At 37.7% G+C, this 25571-nt stretch overlaps 1 long non-coding RNA gene across 1 annotated transcript; it reads left to right on the forward strand.

The window, feature by feature from the left end:
- On the forward strand, positions 1 to 8989 carry LOC107868053. Its single transcript, XR_001673615.2, has 3 exons — positions 1 to 290; positions 394 to 443; positions 8763 to 8989. It is a non-coding gene; the product is annotated as an uncharacterized LOC107868053 (long non-coding RNA).
- The last annotated feature ends 16582 nt before the right edge of the window (positions 8990 to 25571 follow it).

Consider the following 25571-nt stretch of genomic DNA (forward strand, 5'->3'; position numbering starts at 1 on the left):
TCCTAGAAAAAAGAAAAAGAAAAGACCAGACACAAACATTAAATATTATTTACATCAAGAAAAGGAAAAGTGAGGAAGCTCAAACGAGCTCCTCTAGATTCATGGCTGAATCTTCAACAAACTCTGGTGGTGCTCGGGTCATCAGCTCCACCATGATCTAGACTATCCATATTCCAAGTTATCAGGAGACTACATAATTATTGAGCTTGAGCGATATTCACTTAGGCATCACAAGCTCTCACTGATGCCATGAATTCAGTCTCATTGAAGGCTTCTTCAGCTCATAAATGGTACTTCCATAATTATCTTAGAAAAAGATCACAATCTGCTTCCTTTTTCAGAATGAACGCCTCATTGACGGATTTTTAAAATTGTCCCTTTTTCCCGCTGCAGAATGAGCTCTCAAGCGCTAATACTACTGCAAAAGAATAAAGATCTAAATGGTATATCCTCAGTTATCGATTGTCGTTCCTTAATATCGTGCGTTAATTTCGAATTTGCAATTTTTGTTGGGTTTGCCCTTGATTGCATATTAGTCTCTGTCTTTGATTGTTGTTGGTAGTGCTGTTATTTGTCCATGTATGCATGTTTGACCTTCGACTTTGATATTTCTTCACTTTTAAATTTGGTATTCTGTATCTCTCCAATTGAATAATGCTTTTTTTTGCTTTATTTGGAACCTTCTGTGTTGAAAGTTTGCATGATCATCACTGTGTAACTAGTCATCAAGAACTTAATCCGTTTAATCTCCATAGTTATTGACCAAGGCACTTCCCATGTCCCTTCAATAATCTTCTTAAAGGTGAGTGAGTCTGTTGCCAACTCTACTGGTACCATATTATGATTTATATAATGTTCCAACCCCAATCTCATGACAACCACCTCAGCTTTAAGACTTGAACTATTCAATTTTTCTTGATTCAGCGAAAATCAATTCACCTTCACTATTTCGAAAACGAAATGCACAATCACTAGGATCGAGTTTTCCTTTGCTAGCACCATCTGAATTGCGTTTATAGTGTTCCCTTTCGGAAAGCGTCCCCCTCACTAATTTCCTTGAAATAATTGGAGTGTACTACTCCAGTAGCTTCACAGCCACACACTTTGAACTTTCTGCATTCATGGGTATCTGACTTTAGCCATTATCTGTAGACTCTTGTTAATCTCCATAATCTCAGCATGCTTAGACATTTTTTCACCATTTCTGATCTTGTTTCTCCTTTTCCAGGCTTGCCAAATGATAAAAGTTGAAACTGTTTTATGCAAAGGTTCTCAACTTACATATACAATCAGCCTTCCACCATTTAAGAATGGTGTCTTTAATCTGTAGAAATGGTCCATGCACTCCCACATCTCCTGAAAATATGTTTCATAAACTTTTAGCGTCAGGGCACCCAATGAATAGGTGATTAAAAGTTTCCTCAATATTATTGTGGCAGCAACAACAAGTAACATCATCAACCACCTTGATCTTTACTAGAACCTCATTAATAGGAATTCTATTTTTCCATAGTCTCCATATGGGGAAGGATACTTTGAAAGGAATGCCCTTTTCCCAAATGTTCAAAATCATATCCTGAGAATCTCTTCTTTGTCTCAAGAGTTCCCAAGCATTTTTTATAATTTTTTTTTATGGAACTGAGCATCCACCAAGACTTATCCCATTCTTCCATCTCATGTACAGGTTCAACTGTTTGATTGACATAATTACACACCTCTTTATTCAAGAGGTCTATCATCACTTTATTTTTTCAATTACCTTGATGACTCACATCTTCAAAAGCTTCATTACAGTAGTGATTAAGAGAATGATATAAGTGAAGAGCTCCTGAGTGAGTCTAGTTGTCAAACCAGAGACTAGAATGCCCACACCTAGGCTCCCACCAGATCTCCTGATCAATGCAATCTCTAGCCAATATCATATGTTTTTAGATCCGAGAGTCTCCCTTCCACTCAACCCCTAGGTCTAAACTTCTTACAATACTTGTTCCATAAAAAGTAGCCCATAATACTTGTTAGTCCTAAAATTCCACTGTAACTTTGTAAATAAAGCCTTGGAGACATCAAAAAGAAACCTGAATCCTAAGTCACACTCCTCTTTAGGAAGACAAATATTTAACCATGATACCCAATAATTTGCGCTTTTTTCTTATTTAAAATTGTATAGAAATTTAGCAAAATCTTTTGTAGACCCTTAAAAACACATTTTGGAGGCATGGTTGCAGATAAAAGATAGATGGGCATACTTTGCAATGCATGATTAACTAAAACAGATTTACCTTCAAAAGACTATAATTTGCCCTTCCATGTGTGTAACTAATTTTGCACCTTCTTCTGAAGCTCTGCAAAGTGCTGTTTCTTCTTCTTTGCATGCCTAATTGGGCGCTACAAATACATCAAAGGGAACTTACCTTTTTCAAATCAGTAACAATTTCCACCTCTTGAACAATAAATCTTGCAGCCTTGCTAAACATAAAGAAAAAACTCTTTCCCTTATTGATTTTTTGACCCGACTGCTGCTCATATTTTGTCAATACCTCCATAAGCAACTGTAAAGATACTTTATCTAAATTTACAAAGATTACGGCATCATTAGCATAAGCCAAGTGATTCAGATAGTCACTCTATTTAGGCATTCTAAAATCCTTAAAATCATTGTTATAAAACAAATTATTAAGAGCTGCAGATAGAATTTCAACAGATAAAATGAATAATGTTGGGGATAAAGGGTCTCCCCATTTAACACCCCTTGTAAAATGAAAGAATCTATGAAATTTTTCATCAATCAGGATAGAATACCAATTATTAGCCACAAGTCTTTAGATTTGATCAATCAAAAGTCCATCAAAGCCAATCTTTTCAGTACCTTGATTAAGAAACCCCATTTTACTGTGTCATAAACCTTAGTCATATCAAAATTAATACCATATTAGCTGGCTTTTCTCTCTTCCCAATATCAGTAATGATTTTCTGAGCTAACAACACATTCTCAGTGATGCTTCTTCTTTTCACAAAGTCAAATTGGTTATGTGTTAATATTAGGCAAAGATCTTTCAGCCTGTCATACAGCAGTCTAAAGATCACTTTATTTAAGAAATTACTCAAACTAATTAGTCTTAAATCTGAAAATGTCTGAATAACATCTTTTTTGTGTAATAAAATCAAATTAATATGTGTAATTAATTTTGGTAAAGTAGATCCCTCAAAAAAATTTGAACAACCCCCAACATGTCTTTACCCATGATGTCCCAACAAATCTGATAAAAATGACCTGCGAATCCATCAGGACCACAAGCACTACCACCATTTAACTCAGTGACTATTTTTCTGACCTCTTCTTCATTAGGAAAAGCATTCAACATGTTATTCTCATCCTCAATAATCATGGATAAAATATGCTGCAACAAAGAAAACTCATCAGAATACGAAAAGCCTGAGAACTGGTTCCTGTAAAAGCATACTACCTCCTCTGCAATTTGCTCATCTCCTTCAGCCTAAGAGTTATCAGATCTCTTAATTCTTTTTAGCTGCAATCTTTTTTTTATGCCTTTAACAAGACAGTGAAAAAATTTAGCATTTTTCTCTCCTTCAGTGTACCATTGAATACTGGCTTTCTATTTTCAAAACTCCTCCTCATAGTGAATATATTGTTTAAGCCCAGTCTATGCCTTTTGCAGTACTGCCCTGTTGATTGCATACGGGTTCTCCTCAAATAGATCCTCTTTTATTCTATCAATGTCCTCTCTAACAATCAGCTGCTTAAAGATGTCACCAAAATTTTCTTTACTTTACTTAGACAATGTTTGCTTAGTTTTCTTTTATTTCTGCTTCAACCTGCTGAAGATGTCACCAGCATCAGTATTTACCCAATTCTCTTTAATAACATCTTTGAAATTCTCCTTCTCTGTCCAAAATCATAAAAACCTAAAAGGTTTTAGAATATTGTTGCATTTCCCCTCCACAGGAAAATAGTAAAGGGGAATAATCAAATTCAGTTCTAGCCAAGTGCTGCAACAAAACATTTCCATACAAATCAATAACAACTTGATTAATAACAACTCTGTCTAATCTCTTAAATATGCATTCTTCATTAGCTCTACCATTCCATCAAGTAAAAGGAATACCAGAAAATTGATATCAAATAGATCACAAGAATTACAAAATGCAAAATTCTCATATTCTTGAGGATATATAGGTAGACCACCAATTTTCTTCTCAGCTCTCAAGATTACATTAAAGTTACCACTCCCCAATCAAGGCATAGAAATAGACCGCCCTAATGCATAAATATCATCCCAAAGACTCAACCTCTCTAAAGTAGAACATTTAGCATAGATCATAATAATCATCATCTTCTTCTCATCCACCATCGTTAATTGAAGAGTAAGTTGTTGCTTGGAATCAAAAATTACCCCAACCTGAATATTGTCTTGAACAAAGACTCAAATTTGCCCATTAATATTGAAGTTCACTTACTGCATTCCCAGTCTTTTTTTAAACTTCTGAATTTGTTTTGTGACTTGAAAAAATTCCATTAATGCAACAACAACAACAACAGACCCAGTGTATTCCCACAAAGTGAGGTCTGGGGAGGGTAAAATGTACTCAGTCCATACCACTACCTCCGAGGAAGTAGAGAGGCTGTTTCCGATAGACCCTCGGCTCAAGATAGAGAATAATATACCAAGGTCGTAATGAGACATGAAACTGGATGTATAGAATAACAGAGATAAGAGATAAGAAATAATAACCCTAAGTATCAGAGAAATAGGAAATAAGAGGAATACGAACAATACGGAATAGGGGAACAGAAAACGGATACCCATGTAATAGTAACATGCACTCACAGACCTAATAGACCCACCACACCCAAACTCTCTTAACACCTAGCCACAACCTACACACTCACACTAGCCGTCTACCCTAATCCGCGCCCTCCACGCCTTCCTGTCTAGGGTCATGTCCTCAGTAATCTGAAGCAACTTCATTTCATGCCTAATCACCTCCCTCCAATATTTCTTTGGCCTACCTCTACTCCTCCTGAAGCCATCCAAAGCTAGCCTCTCACACCTCCGAACTGGGGCATCCGTGCCCCTCCTCATTATATGCCCAAACCATCTCAACCTTCCTTCTCGCATCTTGTCCTCCACCGAGGCCACTCCCACCTTCTCCCGGAGAACCTCATTCCTAACTTTATCCCCTCTAGTAAGGCCACTTATCCAACGCAACATTCTCATTTCCACCACCTTCAATCTTTGAATATGAGAGTTCTTGACTGGCCAACACTCCGCTCCATACAACATGGCTGGACAGACTGCTACTCTGTAGAATTTGCCTTTAATCTTAAGGGGCACTTTCTTATCACACAACACTCCCGAGGCGAGCCTCCACTTCATCCAACCTGCTCCAATACGTTTAGAGACATTTTCATCAATCTCGCCATTTCCCTGAATCATAGACCCTAGATACTTAAAACTATCTTTCTTACAAACATCCTGAGAATCCAACCTCACCACCACACCGTCCTCCTGACTCGAGTCACTAAACTTGCATTCCAAATACTCTGTCTTGGACCTACTCAACCTGAACCCCTTAGATTCCAGAGTTTGCCTCCAAACCTCCAATTTCTCATTCACACACACCCCGTGTCTCATCAATCAGCACTACATCATCCGCAAATAACATATTTTGGTGTACTTGCGAGGTCTCAATTTGTATAGAGGATTGGACCTCTTTTGTTCAGAACCATATTTTGGTGCATGCTCTCTTCTTTAAGTACATGTATACGGGGTTTCCCCCTAAATGTTAATAAAATTATTTACCTTATAAAAAGAAAAAAGGTTGAAGTGGCTCAACACGGGCAGAAGTATACCTCGAATAACAGAAGTGGTGATAGAAGAATTTACTCATAAATAAATTGGATGTATATGAATATTATTTGGCTGAATTGCATGCCTTCTTGTAGAGCTTTCTACTTGCCAGAAGGTGGTCTAAGTGATCACTGCCCAGCAAAATTTACTATGCAAAATCAGTTTCACAGGCCAAAGAGCACTATTCAGTATTGCAATGCTCTGTCTCTACATCCTAAATTCACTGAAAAGGTGCAGGCCATATGGAATGTTCAGCTAGAGGGATATAAAATATGGCAAGAAGATTGAATTTGTTGAAGCGGGGTTTAAAAGAGTTGAACTCCCAACACTACAGGAATATTGTATCTGAGCCTGAGGAGGATAAGGAAGCATCGATACTTGCTCAGAAGAAACTGCAATCTGACCCTATGAATGCCCAGTTTCCGATATATAAATAGTATAGCATGTAGATATGTGATATAAATAATGTAGTCATAGATGTAAACAATATAACACTTGTCAACCATATAATATCTACATGTAAATATATGCCGTTTAGCTAAGAAAAATGTTCCAACACTAGCACGGGCCATTACTACCTAGTTGACAGAATAAGAGCCCAGCCCTGATGGTTCTAGTAGTGGGTTTTTACAGGCTACTTGGGGGTAATAGGACAGGATGTCATAGAAGCAATACCAGAATTCTTCAGGAATAAGAGGAATAGGAAGTTACTAAGCAACTCAACACTACTAACATTGCCCTGATACCAAAGATCACTGCTCCAGAATTTGCTAGCCAATAAAGACCTATTGCATGCTGCAATGTTCTGTATAAATGTATAAGCAAGATGATTTGCATGAGACTAAGAGGCAGGGGCGGAGCCAGGCCTTGTTAGGGTTTCCCCTTCGACGAAAAAATACACCATTTATACATGGTTAAAATTATTTTATGTATCTATAGTAGGTGTTGAACCCCCTTCGGCTAGGTTTTCTTCGAATATTGAACTCCCTTAGTTGAAATCCTGGCTTCGCCTCTGCCAAGAGGAACCATAAACCATCTGGTAGCAGACAACCAATCTGCATTTAGAGATGCATTGGCTCAATGGGCGGGAGTGCAATGGCCACAAGGAGATACAAACCATGTGCTAGAAGGAATTTAAAGGGGAAGGTGGAAACAGTTTCATAAGGAGGTGATAGCAGGCCTTTGGAGCTGTATTATCATGTTTGACAGGCTAGAATAGGAAGATATTTTCAGGAATCAGTGTAAATACAGACATAGTAACTGCACAAATTAAATAGGAGTTTGTTGTTAGGCTAGATACAGTGAGGATGTCATAGAAGGCTAGTAGATGTAGTAACCTGCTTCGGAAGTTCTTGTGTAACGTGAGGTTGTTGGAGGCCTAATTTTCATGATACTCTTCCTAGAAGATGGTCATGAGGTTAGGTGCTCTTTAGGTGTATTGTTTTCATTGTTAATGGTAATATTTACATTTGTTACCAAAAAAAGAGAGTTTTAAGCAAACTCACAAGTATAAACTATAATTAGATCACAATCAAAATGAATCTTCTGGGGAAACAGACTTTTCGGTAAGATAAGAGCTCAGAAAGACTCCTATATTGAGGCAGAGATGAAGGAAATAAACATAAACCAGTTTATAACAATTTGTGAATAGTGTCGTATGGGGCTAACGAAAACAAAGGTACGAACATGGTGGTTTTGATCCCAAGCTAGACTGAATGTAATCTTACCCAGTCATATTTGGGGATGAGCCATGAAAAGTTTTAAAATAAAAGAATGACCAAAGTCCAGAGGAGGCTATGCAATGGCAATCTCATGAAATATCACATCATTCCAGAACTAAAAATTTAATAAGTGCTTCTTCTTCTTTTAAAAGTTCTAAATTAGAACTTTACTTGATACTCAGCGAGTAATATTTACTAAAGCGTTGTACATAAGGGGGGCCAAGTCCCATCTGAAACTCTTAACAGAATTCAAGCTTTAAAGATAAAACTTACCTGTGGTTTCTTGTCATCAGGCCAAACGAGTGATTCTAACCTCAGTGCTGTATAAAGACCTCCAAACCCACCACCTACGATGCAGACCTTATGTTTTAATGCAATAAAATAAAATTTATGATGTCTTTTTAGCATTTGAATTCTGTGAAAAGTATTTTGAGTTCTAACAGACCTTATGTTTTATATTAGTGCTTTGTACTTTACTTATTACTTGCCTTCAACCCTCCTTGCACTAACCCTTATTGGTTTTCTACTGCCTTCTCCTTGATTCTTGCATTTTCTATCTTTGTTCACTGATGGAATAGAGGGATGGCCTTGGCTCAGCGGTAAGCTTGCTTACCGTGGTGTACCAGGGTCGGGGGTTCGAAACGCCCCTCCAGCGAAGCTGGGGTGAGGGCGCGTAAGTCAGGCCCGGAGTGGTCCCCCCCCTCCCCGACACCTACGGAGTAGGTATGAACCGGGTCGTCCCCGTTCACTGATGGAATAAAAACATCTTCATCTAGTATGCATTTTGCAAATTGATGTCACTGTTTTCTTCCTCCTTATCCTCTATACCTATTTCTGATTCCTAACCTTTCTCAACCTACTCATTTTCTACAATATTGTGCGTAATCAGATTATGTAGGTTCTTTATTGGACTGTTCTTTGTAACCACTTCTCCTGAAGATATTAACAAGTTTTTCTCCCTCTTATTCTCTAATTGTGGATGATTTTTTGCTAAAGATAGATAACATGACACCTCATCAAGCAAACTTGATGACTGCATCTGGTAAAGCTTCTTGATATGTAGCCTCTTCTAACTTTTTCAAAATACTTTCTTATCTACTTGTATTATCAACTCCTTTGATGTACACTCATGTTCCTCACAGCCAACTAACACATTATTTTGATTTTGCAGGATTATCTTAGGCTTGTGTATCATCTTCACTTGAAGAGTGTGTTGTTTCTGCTATCACCTTGTTGCTGAAGTTTGTGTTACTGTATTTTGTTTCCTTTCCCTTACTTGTATTAGTTATGTGTGGTTCTATATCAATATCTGATGGCTTCACGTATGTGTGCATTATCTCCTCCTCTTTGGGACTGGTATTATCTCTTTTACTTATTCATCGTCTACATTAGCACCAATATTGGTTCCCAAGCTACTATCACCATGAATGAATTTACCTCAATGTTGTTTTGCAATTGCAACTCCTTGTTGTTCAACCCCTTGTTGGGGTTATCATTAGATTCCATTGTTGCTAGCACTTCAAAGGTACTTTCAGTCATTACAGTTGCCATTTTAATCTCATTATTATGCACCTCCCCTTCTTGATCCTCACTGCTTTCAGCACCCAGATCCTACCTTGTGCACGTCTCTTTTGAATCTTCTGTTGGTAGGGTGCCAAATAGGCGTTCTTATTTGGCGTCTTCTGCATCGTACCACATTAGAATTACACATATTCTACCTCTTACCACATTAGAATTAGATTCATTTTTAGCATACTGATCTGTAGTATCCTCTTCGTCATGTTCATAAATCACCCTTTTAAGCTCTGAATGCAGTGTTCTGCACTTTTTTTCTTCATGTACTTGCAATTTGCAAGTTTTACAATACTTTGAAAGAAAATCATTTTGAATTTTCACTATTTGCAGTCTTGTTTCATTTGATTTAGTAATAACCACCTCAATCTTAATTGCCTCATATAGTTTAGCAAGTCCGTCCACGTGCACCTTCACTGTAGCACAAAATCTGAAAACGAAATTTAGGCCACTCTTTGCGATGTTTCCTCTGTAGGCTTGAATTTTGCATCGTAAATAAGTGGCCTGATTTGATAAGAGTATCTATCTTTGGCTAATATATGATACACTTCTTTGATAAGATATTAACAAAATCCTCCATGTGAATCAATCTCAACAACACGTCTATTACGTAAAAGTCCAATCTTGCAATCCCCTTTGATATTACATTGTTTTGGGATTTGAATTCTCAATTCTTCTAGATTTGGCCACCCACAAGAAAATTTCTCAATAATAGCATATTGGAGATTTTTAATAATGTTCATCTTTTCAACCTCTTCTTATGTCTAGGTGACGCTAGGAACACCTTCTACGTAAGCAAGTTATTTCATAGGGATTGCCATTTCTACCTGAGGAGTTTTACTTATGATAGGTTTATGTTTCACAAAATCTGTATACTTTATCTTACCGTCATTATTCATGATAGTATTTACTGTCGATGTATCTTCATTCATAATCTTATCATTAGGAAAATTCGTAGACTATAGGCAAATTAGGGGGTCTGTGAATTCGGTTTGTAAAGCTTAGGGAAAGTAAACATAGAAGTAAGGGAATAAACCTGGTCAACGTTGTCATAAGGCTGACCAACGACCATGTTGGCCATGCACAAAGGTCAAAAGATTTATGTGGCGAACAAAAAATGGGGGTCAAGATAACACTTGTCGCGACGTACCTTGACAAGTAAGCCTATCATCCAAACTGATACAAAAAGAGAAAAAAAAAAAGAAGAGAAATATCCCAAGATAAGGCTTCTAGAATGAAGCCGAGCCATACAAATAATTATAACAATGCGGAAATAACATATCCAAATACCGTACATTCCCAAAATCAGGTGTCAATAGTGTAAGGACCACTAATACAAATCATGAGTCGTATACATCAGAAATATCCACATAAGGTCAACATCTGTCTGCGAATACTAATAAAGACATAATTATTATAGAAAGATAGATGTGAACTCCGAATGTACGAATGTCCAATTGCTACCTTGGAAGCTCCAATAATCGCCCGATTCAAGCAAACTGAGGCGCACTCGAGCTAGGATCTGCACCGAAAGGGCGCAGTAGGCATGAGTATGGTCCACTTGTACTCAGTAGGTATCATAGGCCAACCAAGTAAAGTAATAAATAAAACATACAAAATATACATCAAGGGCACGTCACCTGCAATAAAAAAATATCCCACAATGGTAGCCCACATCGCTTATACTAATAGTTCTACAATATTCACACATAATACAACAACACACCATATAAGGATACAAATATACACAATATCACATACAAGTAAAACAAAAGAGGAACATGTAGGGTGTGTTTGGTATGAAGGAAAACATTTTCCAGTTTTGTTATGTTAGGTTGACTTATATGTTTTGGAAAATCTTTTTCCAAACCAACTTATTTTCCTTAAATCTAAGGAAAATGACTTTCCTTCAAAAAGTAAGGAAAACATTTTCCAACTCTCTTTTAACCCCACTTTAAAGTTGAAATGTTCATATAATTCTCAAAATCATCTAACCCGCCCCCACCCCCGCTCCCAATACTCTATCACCCCGACACCACCCTTACCTCACACTCACCTCACCCCCACCCTCACCCCTACCCTACCCCCACCCCAAAATTCAATTGTTTTAAAAAGTATTTAAATTTTTTTTCTTACTCCATCCCCTACCCCCACCCCACCCTTACCCCTACCAGCCCCCCTTCCAAAAATAATATCTACATTTTATTAAAAAATTCAAACTTTTCTCTTACCCCACGCCCCTACCCTCCCCCCCCTTAACAACCCCTTCTCCCCTCCCTTCCCCCTCCCCCTTACCTAAAAAAAAAAATAAAAATTAAATTTACTTTTAAAAAAATTTTCAATTTTTTTCTTCCCCCTTCCCCTTCACTCCCCTACCCTGATCCCCAGCTCCTACTAACCCCTCCCCTCCCCCCATCCCCCCGGCCAATTTTTAAAATTTTTTTTGACAAAAAAATTCAAAACTTTTTCTTACCCCACCCCTACTACCTATTCTGACACCCCCACCCACCCGCCTATCAAACCCCTTTTCAAAAAAGGATTTAATTTTTTTAATTTATCTTTTTAAAAAAGATTCCAAAATGTATTTTTACACTTTAGCTAAACACTAAAATGTATTTTTTGAAAAATATTTTTTCATTCACCAACCAAATATTAGAAAATATTTTTCGAAAAATATTTTTCATCCACCAACCAAACATAAGAAAACAAGTAAGAAAACAACTTGTTTTCTATGGAAAATATTTTCTAGGAAAATATTTTCCATGGAAAACATTTTCCTTCATACCAAACACACCCGTATAATCAAGATCATCAAGTACAAATAAAGAAAGATAGAATAATTAGACATTAATAAGTCAAGATATAGAGCAAATAGATAGATGACAAGTCAATATGACAATACAAGTACAACATAAACACAATAAGACAAGTGCAATGTACATGATGATGATGATGCATGGGTTCATCGTACAACCTCCGAAATTGTTGCACAACCCTCATATACACTTATGGAGGCAAGCCTCCTAATGTAAGACCCACGGAGGGTTTGTCAACCCGTATATAATCCACATATCTCATATCTACTTTTCAGTACATCCCTCGAAAAGAGTATTATAAGGTGTTACAATATCTCCTCTTCGGCATATCCCTCGGGGAGGTATTGCCAGTGTTACTCAGATGTTGTCACGGTGGTACCAATGTTTCATGAATGAGTATGATATGATGATGTAATTTTCACAATCAATCACAATGAGTATTTTCACAACCAACCATATGATATATTTCCATAACCAACCACTATGATACATTTCCACAACCACGTGAGTCAATATCCACTCATTATTTTCATTTCATCCATGAGTTTCCACACGTCTCATATGCCAAAAAAGTATGAATATAATCATAATACACCAATGATACAACATTAAGCATTTTAAAAATACAATACAATTATTCACATGTATTCAAGGCTATTAATATTAGATACGACCCCTTATGATCACACATATCACATAATATCTCAATTTCAACAATTACATCACATATTGGCCCCTACATAGGCACAACACATAGATAACAATTTTTTTTCATGATTAGTTTACACCCTTAATATACATTTTACCATCATTTACTACCAGTTTAGTCTGAAAGAGTTAAGCCATAACCTACCTCGAATGTCAAAATCGGTCTGCTACACTTTAAATCCACAACCTTAATTTTCACGAACGATCCCGAACTCCACTAAAAATATCAAATATGAAATCTACGCATCAAAACAAAATCAACGATACTCATATTGATTACTCTTAGTTTGGGATCAAAACAGACCCCCGAAATGAGTTTTTAAAAAAGAAGGGTAAAATCATAATTTTACTTCAAAAATGTGTTCCCCATATTTTTAGGAACCTAGAGCTGAAAACCCAAGTTAAATCGAGTAAAAAAGGTTCAAATCAAAGAAAAAATATTTTAAAGCTTTATCGGGTAAAATCTTTAAAATTCGATTTAAAATCAAGAATCAGAGTTGTTTTGAAAGTTAAATTGATGAAAAACTAGTAATTATATGATTAAACTATTATTCAAGTGAAAAAGAGTGAAATTGGGGTTTAATCAAGCCCAAACATTTTTAGGATTTTGAAAAATTAATCAAGAAATTACTAAGAAAAAGATGAATTTTTACATTAAATCTGTTAGAGAATCAAGAAATAGATGTTAATCTAGTTTCCCAAACATCCACAAGCTTTACTTTTAAGCTCTCACAGTATTTTAAGGTTTAAATCATAGAGGCAAGTGAAAGAATGGGCGAAATGTGTAAAAAATGAGGAAAAAAACTGCTATATATTGCAGAAAAATCTGCTATAGTGTAGATTTTTCTAAGTCCAAACGAACTTCGATGGGGTACCCAAAATTCGTTCGAAGTCCGATATACACAAACAAACTATGTAACCATACTAAATTCGATGCTCCAAACTTAATGGAGATATCAAATTTTAAAAACAATGTTTTTCTCACAAAGATGACCCCCGAAATCCGAACTCACAATTTTTCAAATCGAGGGTTGAAAAGAAATTTAAAAGCCGTAAATCACACCAAATATGTTACCACCCTAAAATCCACGTTCGGGATCTGCTGGCAAAGTTAGATTTTCTATTCGAGGTCATTTTAACCAAATGTGAGTCCCACACTCATATTTCTAATTTTCTAACTTTCTAACCAATAGGTCGAAATGTGCTCGAGTGCATCGGGACCCAAACCAAAGGTCTACTAGCCTAATATTAATATTCCAGAGCTGTTGGCATAGTTTGTTCAACCATTCATTGTACGGATCAAAAGATATCCACATAAGTCCAAAATAAGGCTCTCAAAGCCATCAAAAACCACAATATCGCATAAATGGTACCAAAATGCATACAGAACCATGTCAATCACCCCCACACTCCAGATAAACCATAATGTAACTACAGGAAGGGGTAAAATAGTCAAATCATACAAAATCACAAATTTCACATATTTCATCAAAAAGTATGTTGTTACATCATGTAGCACTAAAAAATCTAGTTCGTCCTCGAACTAAGGCAAAGAAATACCAGAATCAATAAAGAGATGCGATAAGAACTATGCATATCAAACTCGACCTCATAAGTAGCCTCATCTACAGGTCGAAGTTGCCACTGGATCTTAATCACAAAGATTACTCTAGATTGCAACCGCCTAACATCCCTAGCCAATTTGGAGACCGGGTCCTCAACAAAAGATAACCGCTCATCTAACTGAATTGATTCCCAATGAATGACATTAGACTCATCAACAATATAGAGGCAAAGCATAGAAACATGTAAAAATAAATGTACAACTGATAAATCTGGGGGCAAGGCCAACTCATAGGCCATAGTACTAACAATTCAAGAATCTCAAATGGACCAATATACCTGGGGCTAAGCCTGCCCCTCTTCCAAGACCTCATCACACACTTTATGTATGAAACTCGAAGGAAAACACGATCACCAACACAAAATCTCAAGGCACGAAACCTACGATCTGGATAGCACTTCTATCTATTTTGAGCCGCTCTAAATCTATCCTGAATGATTTGGACTTTGAACAAAGACTAATGAAGCAAGTCCATACCTCGAGGTCTAACCTTAGAAACATCAAACCAACCAATCGGATAGTGACAACCCCTGCCGTACGATGTCTCAAAAGGATCCATGTCGATACTGGAATGGTAGCTGTTATTATAGGTAAACTTTGCTAATGCTAAATGCTGCTCCCACTGGCCACCAAAATCCAACACACAAGCGCGGAACATATCCTCTAAAATATGACTAGTCCGCTCTACTGACCATCAGTCTGGGGGTGAAACGTTGTACTGAGATCAACCCAAGTGCCCAACTCATCCTAAAATATCCTCCACAAGTGAGATGTGAACACCAAACTATGATCTGAGATGATAGATACTATCACACCATGCAGACGCACAATCTAAAAAATATAGATACGAGCCAACCTCTTGTACTGAAGGAAACCTGAGCGGGAAGGAAATGAGCTGACTTGGCCAATCAATCCATGCTAACCCAAGTACTATCGAAACCATGAGAGGAACGAGGCAAACCATTCACATAGTATATAGTGATCCGTTCCCGCTTCCACTGGAGAATGGACAACCTCTGAAGTAATCCTCCAGGTCTCATATGCTTGGCCTTCACCTACTAGCAACAAAGGAAATGAGTTATGAAGTACGTCACATCTCGCATCATACTACCGCACTAGTAGTGTTGTCTCAAATCACGATACATCTTAGTCACTCCTGGATGGATAAAATATCTGAAAAAATGGGCCTCCTCTAAGATCAACCTAATACAATCACCTAATCTCTTGATACGAGACATAAAAAATAAAATTGGAAAAAACACGAAAATAAGGACAATACTAAAAACAAAAACACAAGATAGAAAATAAGGGGATAAATAGATTGACACAATGAGATAAAGAGAGGACAACCTAAGGGTATGTCAAACCCAAAGACCTTCCTATCAAAATATCACAAGCACCAACCTCTTTTGAGTACCTCACGAGAATGGACCCGAGAAACACACATTTCTCACATTCAATGTAACTCCCAACAAGTTACCACTAAACATTCTCAATTGTATTTCAATTCATCATTCATCAACTACCTAAAAATGAAATAAAACTAGCTATTTATAGCCATGGGCTATTTATTACACGATGGGCCTAAAAGTGACCCTAAAAGCTATTGGGCCCAAAAGTGATCCAAACCCCAAAATATTAGAATGGACACCCATACTCTCTCGAAGCCTAAGCTATCATCCAAATATGGTGTCACCCATTCCTTTCTTGGAGGATATTACCAAATATAGCTTCTTTCCAAGCTATCCTCCATTCACGTATTTGACCTCCTAGAATGACCATCTCTTGAATCTGTAGATGTGATCCTTGAAGCATCGATCCCAAAGGAGTGGAGCCTATTGATCTTGTATCATCCTTCCCTTGAAGAGGATTCATCCTCGAATCCAACTCCTTTATCAACTTGTCATTGCGCCTTTCAAGTTTGGAATTCCTTGGTAAGAATTCCGTTAGGCTTTTAAGCTCATTTTCATATGGTATTCTCCTTGCATTCTTCTTCGATATTATTTGTTGATGAACCTGCACAAATGAAAGAGTGGTGCTAGGTAAAATTTGGCATCATGGTTAGCGAGAGACAAAGGTTTCATATTGGAATTGGTTTTTTCAATTTGGATTTGGGTTGGTTGAACAATGTCATTGGGTACTTGGTTTGTAGTGGGTTGGGTAGAAGGAACATGTTCTTGAGGTGGAATCGGATATGGCCTTTGGTAATGGGGTGTTTGTTGGTGGAATTGTGGTAGTTGGGGTACATTTGGTAGGGTTTTGGTAGTAAGACATGTCACCTTTTTCATGTTCCCTTTCAAGCGTGACCCATCCTCTTTCCAACTATTCAATTTTTATCGCTAATCCATGATGGCTTCCCATATGGTTTTCAATGTTGCACCACCCATAATCCTTTAGCATAATTGAGAAAAGGGATGAAACAACAATTGATGATTTTTTGGAGGTTAAATACTCGACTAAATAAAGAAAGACACAACAAAAAGAACACAAAGAAATCACGACACAAAAGAAGAACAAATAAGAACTAATTGAACAACTAAGTAGTTACGGTTTAGTTGTTAACTAGTTTCAAGAATCAAAGAAATGAAAGGAGGAATTAAGAGATGAAAACAATGGTTTTGAACCTGATTTAGTTGAGTTTTGAAGTTGATAAGGTGTTCAAGAGAGTTGGAGATGCATTGGATATGTGTTAGGGCTGCCTAGATGCACCTTGGACGCATACCAAACGCGGGGTGGACTGTTTTGAGGTGTGGGAGCAGGTTGGGCGCAGGTTGAGGGAAGGTTGGATGCATGACGGTGTTCCCTTACTGGTTGGATCTGCTTTGGATGTGTGGAAGCATCTCAAACGCAGGTCCAAGGCAGTCCAAACACAGGTCAGCCACCAACTCACTTAAAGTAACGTTTTTGTCCTCTTTTGGTCCCCCTTTGTCCTCTTCTTTGGAATATTCTCTTGGATCTTCAAAAAAGTGCTTGTACAAATACTTTTGTACACATTTTTATTCATTTTTGAGGATCAAACAACCACTTTTTGAAAAGAATTCAAGATGAAGATTTGAATCTTCCTCAAGAATACTCAAGCACACCAAGAACACCAAAACTTGAAAATTCTCTCTCTTAAACCGTTGATCGGAATGTGACAAAATTTTGAACCAAGGATATTTTCAACCTTATAAACACATTCCAAGCATCAATTTCCTCAGATTCTCAATAAAAAATTCCAAATTTTAACTCCACCTTCAACCTTCAAACTTGAGCTTCTCAACAATGGTAAACCCTTCGATTCACCTTCGATTGAGCTTAAATTCAAGGTTTAGACTCTAATGGTGTTAGGGAACAAGAATCTACCACCAAAACACAAGAAAAACGATGAAATCAAATACTCAAAATTTGACCTAAAGACAAAAATATGAATAGTGATTTTTTTTGGGATTTTTAATTTCCTAACACAATGAGACCCAAGACTAGAATCATGGGAACGATTCTAAGCTCGACTCTGATATCAAATGATACGAGATGTAAAAATCAAAATTGGAAAAAACACAAAAATAAGGACAACACTAAAAATAAAGAAACAAGATAAAAAATAAGGGGATAGATAGATTGACACAATGAGATAAAGAGAGGACAATCTAAGGGTATATGAAACCCGAAGACCTTCTTATCAAAATATCACAAGCACCAACCTCTTATGAGGACCTTACGAGAATGGACCCGAGAAAGCCACACTTCTCACATTCAATGTGACTCCTAACAAGTTACCACTAAATGCTCTCAAGTGTATTTCAATTCATCATTCATCAACTACCTAAAAATAAAATAAAACTAGCTATTTATAGCCATGGGCTATTTATTACACGATGGGCCCAAAAGAGACCCTAAAAGTTATTGGGCCCAAAAGTGACCCAAAGCCCAAAATATTGGAATTTCATGTTGAATTTGATTGCATCCATGATTATGATGTTATTTAAGTTTTAATCCATGATTTATTACAAGTTTCATGTGAAGTAAAAAACATGTGTGTAGGGTTATATGGATTTATGTTAAAAGTCATTGAAATTGTTCGTTGGGATTGTGATCATGATGCTTGCATGTTGGTTATTATTATGAGCATAATGCATGCCTCTCAAATGTTTGACAATAATGTCTAAATGGAAGCATTATTAACAAGCTACTATTGTTGTGCTATTACAACCATGCCATGTTTTACTTTTAATGCTATCGAGTCTTAGGGATATTCAATATCTGAAATCTAGTTGTTTCCCTAGAATTATAGTAGCTTCAGAATAGTCACAGTGATGTCATGTACAGTAGTACTCAGTCAGTTACAGAACTCAGTGTATTCAGTCAGTTAACAGAACTCAGTGAACTCAGTCCAGTTCAGTTAGTTAGCATGATTAGTAACAGTTAATTCAAGCCTAGTACAGTCTAGAAATCAGTTAAATGTCTATTCAGTTGGGAGTAGGAATCAACACCGAGCGAACCCAGGGATGGGGGATTTCTGTTAGTGAAGGCTTTGACCCTTAGTAGCAATCCTTGTGTTACAGAACTATGTAGCTAACATAGGTTAAGATATCTTCCTTCCAGATGAGGATTGATACATCTCGTACGAGTTTTTCTGCTAGTGAGGGTTGACAAAATATCTTTCTGCCAGATAGGGTTAACTCACAACCATTGTTAGTATCCCTTGGCAAGGTGCTAACACCCTTCCAACTAGGGTCACAGGTTAAACCCCAACTCAGTTTATAATTGGGATTTGTCAGTTAGATAAACACTCCTACAGTTACAGTTTTAGTTTCAGACTCAGCATAAAACTTCAGATTAGTTTTTAGAATTAGGACTGTCAGACACGCTCACCCATCTCAGTATAGAACTTAGTTTAGTTCTACAGAATTAGGACTATCAGAAATAGTTATCCAATTATCAGTAACTCAGTTATACAGTCACCCAATATCAGTAACTCAATTATCAGTACTTATGTTATCTGTGATCTTAATTACAGTAAAGTAGAATCACATGCAACATTGCATAATTAGTATTTACAGCAGTTTCAGATATACATGTACTCTTATTCAGTTATATTCATGTTACTCAGCCAGTTATTGTTCATGCATATGAACCCTTGCATGTCATCCTACCTCACTTAGCATAACAATATATTCAAAGTACTGATATATGTTCTTTCTTTTGCGCTATGATATCTTATATCATAGGTTCATACGCATGGACTCCTGACCGTACTTAGCAGCCCAACCTATTAGCAGTAGATTTAGTGGCGAGTCCTTATAGTTCGAGGATAGAGTTATCATTTTAGTATTTTTATAGTCCTATATATTTAGTAATTGGAGTTAGTTAGGGACTTGTCCCATTAACTCCATGTTCAGACAGTTAGAGGCTTTCAGGCTAGATTATTTCAGATAGATATTTAGTTTTCAGTATTTGTTTATCAGTATTTATTTTCAGATTATGAACCTTATGGCATTTCAGCCTATTTTTCACATTATTTTAGTATTCTTATTCAGTGCTCACAGTAGGTGCCAGTCATAGGTTAGCTTGTGGTCCTTCAGGGTCATGAGCATCATGTGGCATCCGGGGTATAGACTTGGGATGTTACAAACTTGGTATCATAGCCTAAGGTTCAACGGAGTCCTAGGGTATTTGAAAGCCGCGTCTAGTAGAGTCTTGTGTATGGGTGTGTAGCACGCTACACTTATGGACAAGAGGCTATGAGGTGACTTCCAGTGAGAGCGCTGAGTTAGCTGCATATCAATTGCATGATGTGGCTCATACATGGTTAAAGTAGTGAAAGGCGTATATGGGCGCTGATGTAGGGCCCTAGAATGAGAGGAGTTTGCTACTACTTTCCTTGATAGGTTTTTCCCACTGGAGTTGAGGAAAGCTAAGGTTTTGGAGTTTATTAATCTGAAATAGAGAAACATGACAGTGAAAGAGTATTCTCTCAAATTTACTTAGTTAGCCAGATATGCCCCTTATATGGTAGTAGATAGCAGATCTAAGATGAGTAAGTTTGTGTCGAGTGTGTCTAATAGTGTAGTCAAGAAATATAGGACCACAATGCTGATTAAGGAGATGGGAATATCTAGGATCATGGTCCATGCTCAGTAGATAGAGGAGTCTAAGAATAAGGAGAATGAGAGGGAGAACAAGAGGGCTAGAACAGGTAGCTTTAACTTTACTCAGCCTAAGTCAGAAGGTGGCAATCATTCTCAGTTCTACCCAAAATCTTCAGTTCTATCTCCGTCCTCAGCCAGTGCCCCAGTGCCAAAATTTAGAGACGGCAATAAAGATAGGACACGAGGACCTAAACCCTAGGGTAGTGTTAGCAGTTCCCAAACAAATCCTCTTTGCTGGAAGTGTGGCAAGAACCACCAGGGTGTTTGCAGAGCTGGCAGTGATGTATGTTTTGGATGTGGCAAGCTAGGATATAAGGTCAAAGAGTATCCTCGGGTGGGTTCGTAGAGTCAACATAATCGTCCCCCAGTTCAGTCTGGTTGCCCGAATCAGTAGGGTGCCGCTTTCAGTGCCACCAGTGGCCAACGCCTAAATAGACTCTATGCACTTCAGTCCTGACAGAATCAGGAAAGTTCTCCTGATGTGGTCACTGGTACGTTACATGTTTATCATTTATATGTTTATGCTTTGCTAGATCTAGGAGCTTCCTTGTCCTTTATAACTCCTTATATAGCTGTTGACTTCGGAGTCATTCCCGAAATCCTAGTAGAGCCCTTCTTAGTCTATACCCCAGTGGGTAAATCTATCATAGCCCGACGGGCATACAGAAACTGTCCGATTATCGTATCTCAGAAAGTTACTTTAGCAGACTTAGTAGATTTAGAGATGACAAATTTTGACATCATTCTCGGCATGGATTGGCTCTATTCATGCTTTGCTCCAGTTGACTACAGAAATAGAATTATCTATTTTCAGTTTTCGAATGAACCTGTCCTAGAATAGAGGGGTAGTACTTTAGCACTTAGAGGTCAACTTATTTCTTACCTAAGGCCGAGAAAAATAATATCTAAAGGGTGTGTCTATCATCTTGTTCGAGTTAAGAATTCTAGTTTCGAGACTCCTAACCTTGAGTCAGTTCTAATAGCATGTGAACTTTCAGATGTGTTTATCAAAAATCTTCCTGGAGTCTCTCTCGAGCGGGAAATTGACTTCGAAATAGACTTTCTTCCCGATACTCAGCCTATCTCTATTCTGCCATACAAAATGGCACCAACTAAACTCAGAGAGCTAAAAAAATAGTTAAAGGTTCTCCTAGATAAGGGATTCGTCAGACCCAATATTTCCCTGTGGGGTCACCAATTTTATTCATGCGTAAGAAAGACGGTTCTCTCAAAATGTGTATTGACTACCGTCAGTTGAACAAAGTCATGGTCAAGAACAAGTATCTACTTCCCAAAATTGATGACTTATTTGACCAACTTTAGGGTGCCAGTTACTTTTCTAAGATAGACCTCAGATTAGGCTATCATTAGCTCAGAGTCAGAGAATGTGACATTTTGAAAACAACTTTCAGAACTCGGTATGGTCACTTTGAATTCCTAGTCATGTCATTTGGTCTTACCAATGCCTCAACAGCTTTCATGGACTTGATAAACCATGTGTTCAAGTAGTACTTGGACATGTTCGTCATAGTCTTTATTGATGACATTTTTGTCTACTCCCACAGGTGAACATAATCATGCAGACTATCTTAGAATAGTGTTACAGACTCTAAGAGCCCATCAATTTTTTTCCCAAATTTAGTAAATGTGAATTTTGGCTAAGGTCAGTAGCTTTTCTTGATCATATCATTTTCAGTGATAGCATTAGAGTTAACCCTCAAAAGACTGAAGTAGTGAGAAATAGGCCCAGACCCATCTCTCTATTAGATATCAGGAGTTTCTTAGGTTTGGCGGCTATTACCAATGGTTTGTTGAGGGATTTTTGTCTATTGCATCCCCCATGTCCAGATTCACTCAGAAGAAAGTCAAGTTCTAGTGGTCAGGTTCTTGTGAGAAGAGTTTTCAGGAGTTGAAGACTTGACTAACTACAACCTCAGTTTTGACTTTACCAGATGGTTTAGACGGGTTTGTGGTATATTGCAATGCTTTTAGTTAGTTTGGGGTGTGTTTTGATGCGGAGAGGTAAGATCATAGCCTATGCCTCTAGACAGCTTAAGCCCAATGAAATAAACTATCCCTCTCATGATCTTGAGTCAGCGGTAGTATTTACCTTAAAGATTTGGAGGCATTATTTGTATGGAGTGCATGTCACTGTGCTCACAGACCATAAAAGCCTGTAGTATGTGTTTTCTCAGAAAGACCTGAACCTGCATCAGAGAAGGTGGTTAGAGTTATTGAAAGACTATGACATGAGTGTTCTGTATCATCCAGGCAAGGCCAATATAGTGGCTGATGCTCTCAGTAGGATATCTATGGGTAGTGTTACTCACGCATAGAATGGTAAGAAGAAGTTAGTTCAGGAAATTCATCAGCTTAATCGACTAGGTGTCTGCTTAGTCGATTTAGTAGAGGGTAGCGTATAGGTACAAAATAATTTGGAATCATCTCTAGTTTTTGAACTAAAATAAAAGTAGGACAGGGATCCCAGTCTAGTTAAGCTAAAAAAGTCAGTCAGAGATCAAATTATAGAGGTTTTCTGCCAAGAGGGAGATGGTGTGGTATGCTGCCAGGGTTGACTATGTGTGCCATGTAGATGGCGTGAGACAATAAATTCTTACAGAAGTGCATGGTGCGTGCTACTCGATTCACCCAGGGGACTCTAAGATTTTTCATGACTTGCGGGAAGTCTATTGGTAGAGTGGGATGAAGAGAGACATTGCAGAGTTTGTAGCTAAGTGCTCGACATGTTAGCAAGTTAAGCTCAAACATCAGAAGCCTAAAGGATCTATGCAGGAGTTCAGTATTCCTACTTGGAAGTGGGAGGAGGTAAACATGGATTTTGTGATGGGCTTGCCCCGTACTCGTCGTCAGCATGATTCAATTTGGGTCATAATGGATAGGATCATCAAATCAGCTTATTTTTACCAGTTCACACCTCTTATGCAACCGAGGATTACGCTAAACTTTATATAGAGATTTGGTCAGATTGCACAGAGTTCCATTGTTCATTATTTCAGATAGAGGTATGCAGTTCACCTCTTATTTCTGGAAAGCCTTCCAGAAGGGTCTTGGTACCCAAGTTCACTTTAGTACAACCTTTCATCATCAGACAGATGGTCAAGTAGAAAGGACCATTTAGACTTTAGAAGATATGTTAAGAGCGTGTGCCATTGACTTTAAGGGTAGTTGGGATGACTACTTGCCTTTGATTGAGTTCGCGTATAACAACAGCTATCATTCCAGCATTCAGATGGCTATGTTTGAGGTGCTCTATGGGAGGAGATATAGGTCTTCTATTGGTTGGTTTGAAGTGGGTGAGGCCGTAGTGGCAGGGCTTGACTTGGTATTTGATACCTTAGAAAAAGTTCAGTTGATCAGGAAAAGGCTTAAGACAGCTCAGAGCTGACAGAAATCGTATGCAGATGTTCGAAGAAAGGATCTCGAGTTTGAGATTGGTGATTCTGTGTATTTGAAAATCTCTCCTATGAAGGGAGTGAAGAGGTTTGTCAAGAAGGAGAAGCTCAGTCCCCGATATGTCTGTCCTTACCGAATTCTCTGCCGTTTTGGAAAGGTAGCTTACGTGCTTGAGTTGCCTTCAGACCTAGCTTCAGTGCACCCAGTGTTTCATGTCTCCTTGCTTAAGAAATACATTGGTGACTCAGCAGTTGTAATCCCTATAGAGGGTATAGATGCTCAGAACAGTTTCTCTTATGAAGAAGTTCCAATCGAAATTCTTGATCATCAGGTTCACAGACCGAGGAACAAAGAAGTCCCTTTAGTCAAAGTTCTTTGGCGGAATTAGTCCATCGAGGGAGTTACTTGGGAAGCAGATGCAGATATGCGGACCAAGTATCCTTACCTCTTCTTCGCAAACTCAAACTCAACTCAAGGTAACAGTCTTTCTTAAACCTACTTAGTTCCATGCTCAGATTACTTTTACAAACTCGGTATTAGTTTCAGTTGCATAACATCCTCATATAATGCATACTATGCTCAGTCATGTGTCATGACTTCAGGATTCAGTCATGCTTTAGTTATGCATGTTTAGTATGAAAACTCAGCATATCAGTAGTTTCAGTCATGCAAGCATGCTTCAGTTGTGCATATTCAATACGTGGGCTCAGTCGATCAGTATTCTCAGCTTAGTCAGCCTCATTCAAGGACGAATGTTTGCAAGGGGAGATATTGTAAGACCCCGTAAAATCCTAGCCTAACTAAGTCCTTTATAGCATGAAAAAAGGTCCCAGACTTAGAAAATTTTAATCTAAGTATTGGTACTTAGTCTTATTTTGGCCTCGATGTTTCCATGAACTTATTTTCGACCCTTATGACCTTAAAACATTAATTTTTAGGTTGATTCATGATCAGGAATGTCAGTAGGTATTCTCGGACGAATTTTGGATTTTTCAAACATCGTTTGAGGCATGTTTGGGAGTCCAAAACAGTGGATCGACGCGATGTCGATGCGTCACATCGCCTATCACGTTGATAGATATTTTCCCCAGTTCCCAGTGTAAATTCCAGTGAGCCGATGTGATCTCGACGTGTTGCACCAGCTATCGCATCGACCCCATCGGCGCTGTGTGTTAGTCTGTGCGTCGCTGGACATGTTTTTAGTAATTAAAATCGGCATCCAAAGGGGGCAATTGGGTCATTTTTTCACCTCATATCATCCCCAAAACATGAGATTAAGTCTTTATAAAGGCAGTTCACTCATTATTCATAAATCCTCTCCAAAACAAACCCTAACCCATCAAATTCAAGATTCAAGTTCCAAGAAATTCACCACAACTTTCAGAGAATTAACAATCAAGGTATGTCAGTTGTTCATCTAAGGGTTTCCTTCCACCCTTGTAGTTCAAGAACCTCTTTTAAAACTACAAGTTGATTGCTTTCTTGAATTTCATATTGAATTTCATTGTATCCATGATTATGATGTTATTTGAGTTTTAATCTATGATTTATTACAAGTTTCATGTGAAGTAAATTAACATGTGTGTAGGGTTATGTGAATTTATATTAAAAGCCCTTGAAATTGTGAGTTGGGATTGTGATCATGATGCTTGCATGTTGGTTATTATTATGAGCATAAAGCATGTGTCTCAAGTGTTTGACAAAATATCTAAATG

The sequence above is a fragment of the Capsicum annuum genome, chromosome 4 (assembly GCF_002878395.1).
Source record: "Capsicum annuum cultivar UCD-10X-F1 chromosome 4, UCD10Xv1.1, whole genome shotgun sequence".
NCBI lineage: Eukaryota > Viridiplantae > Streptophyta > Magnoliopsida > Solanales > Solanaceae > Capsicum > Capsicum annuum.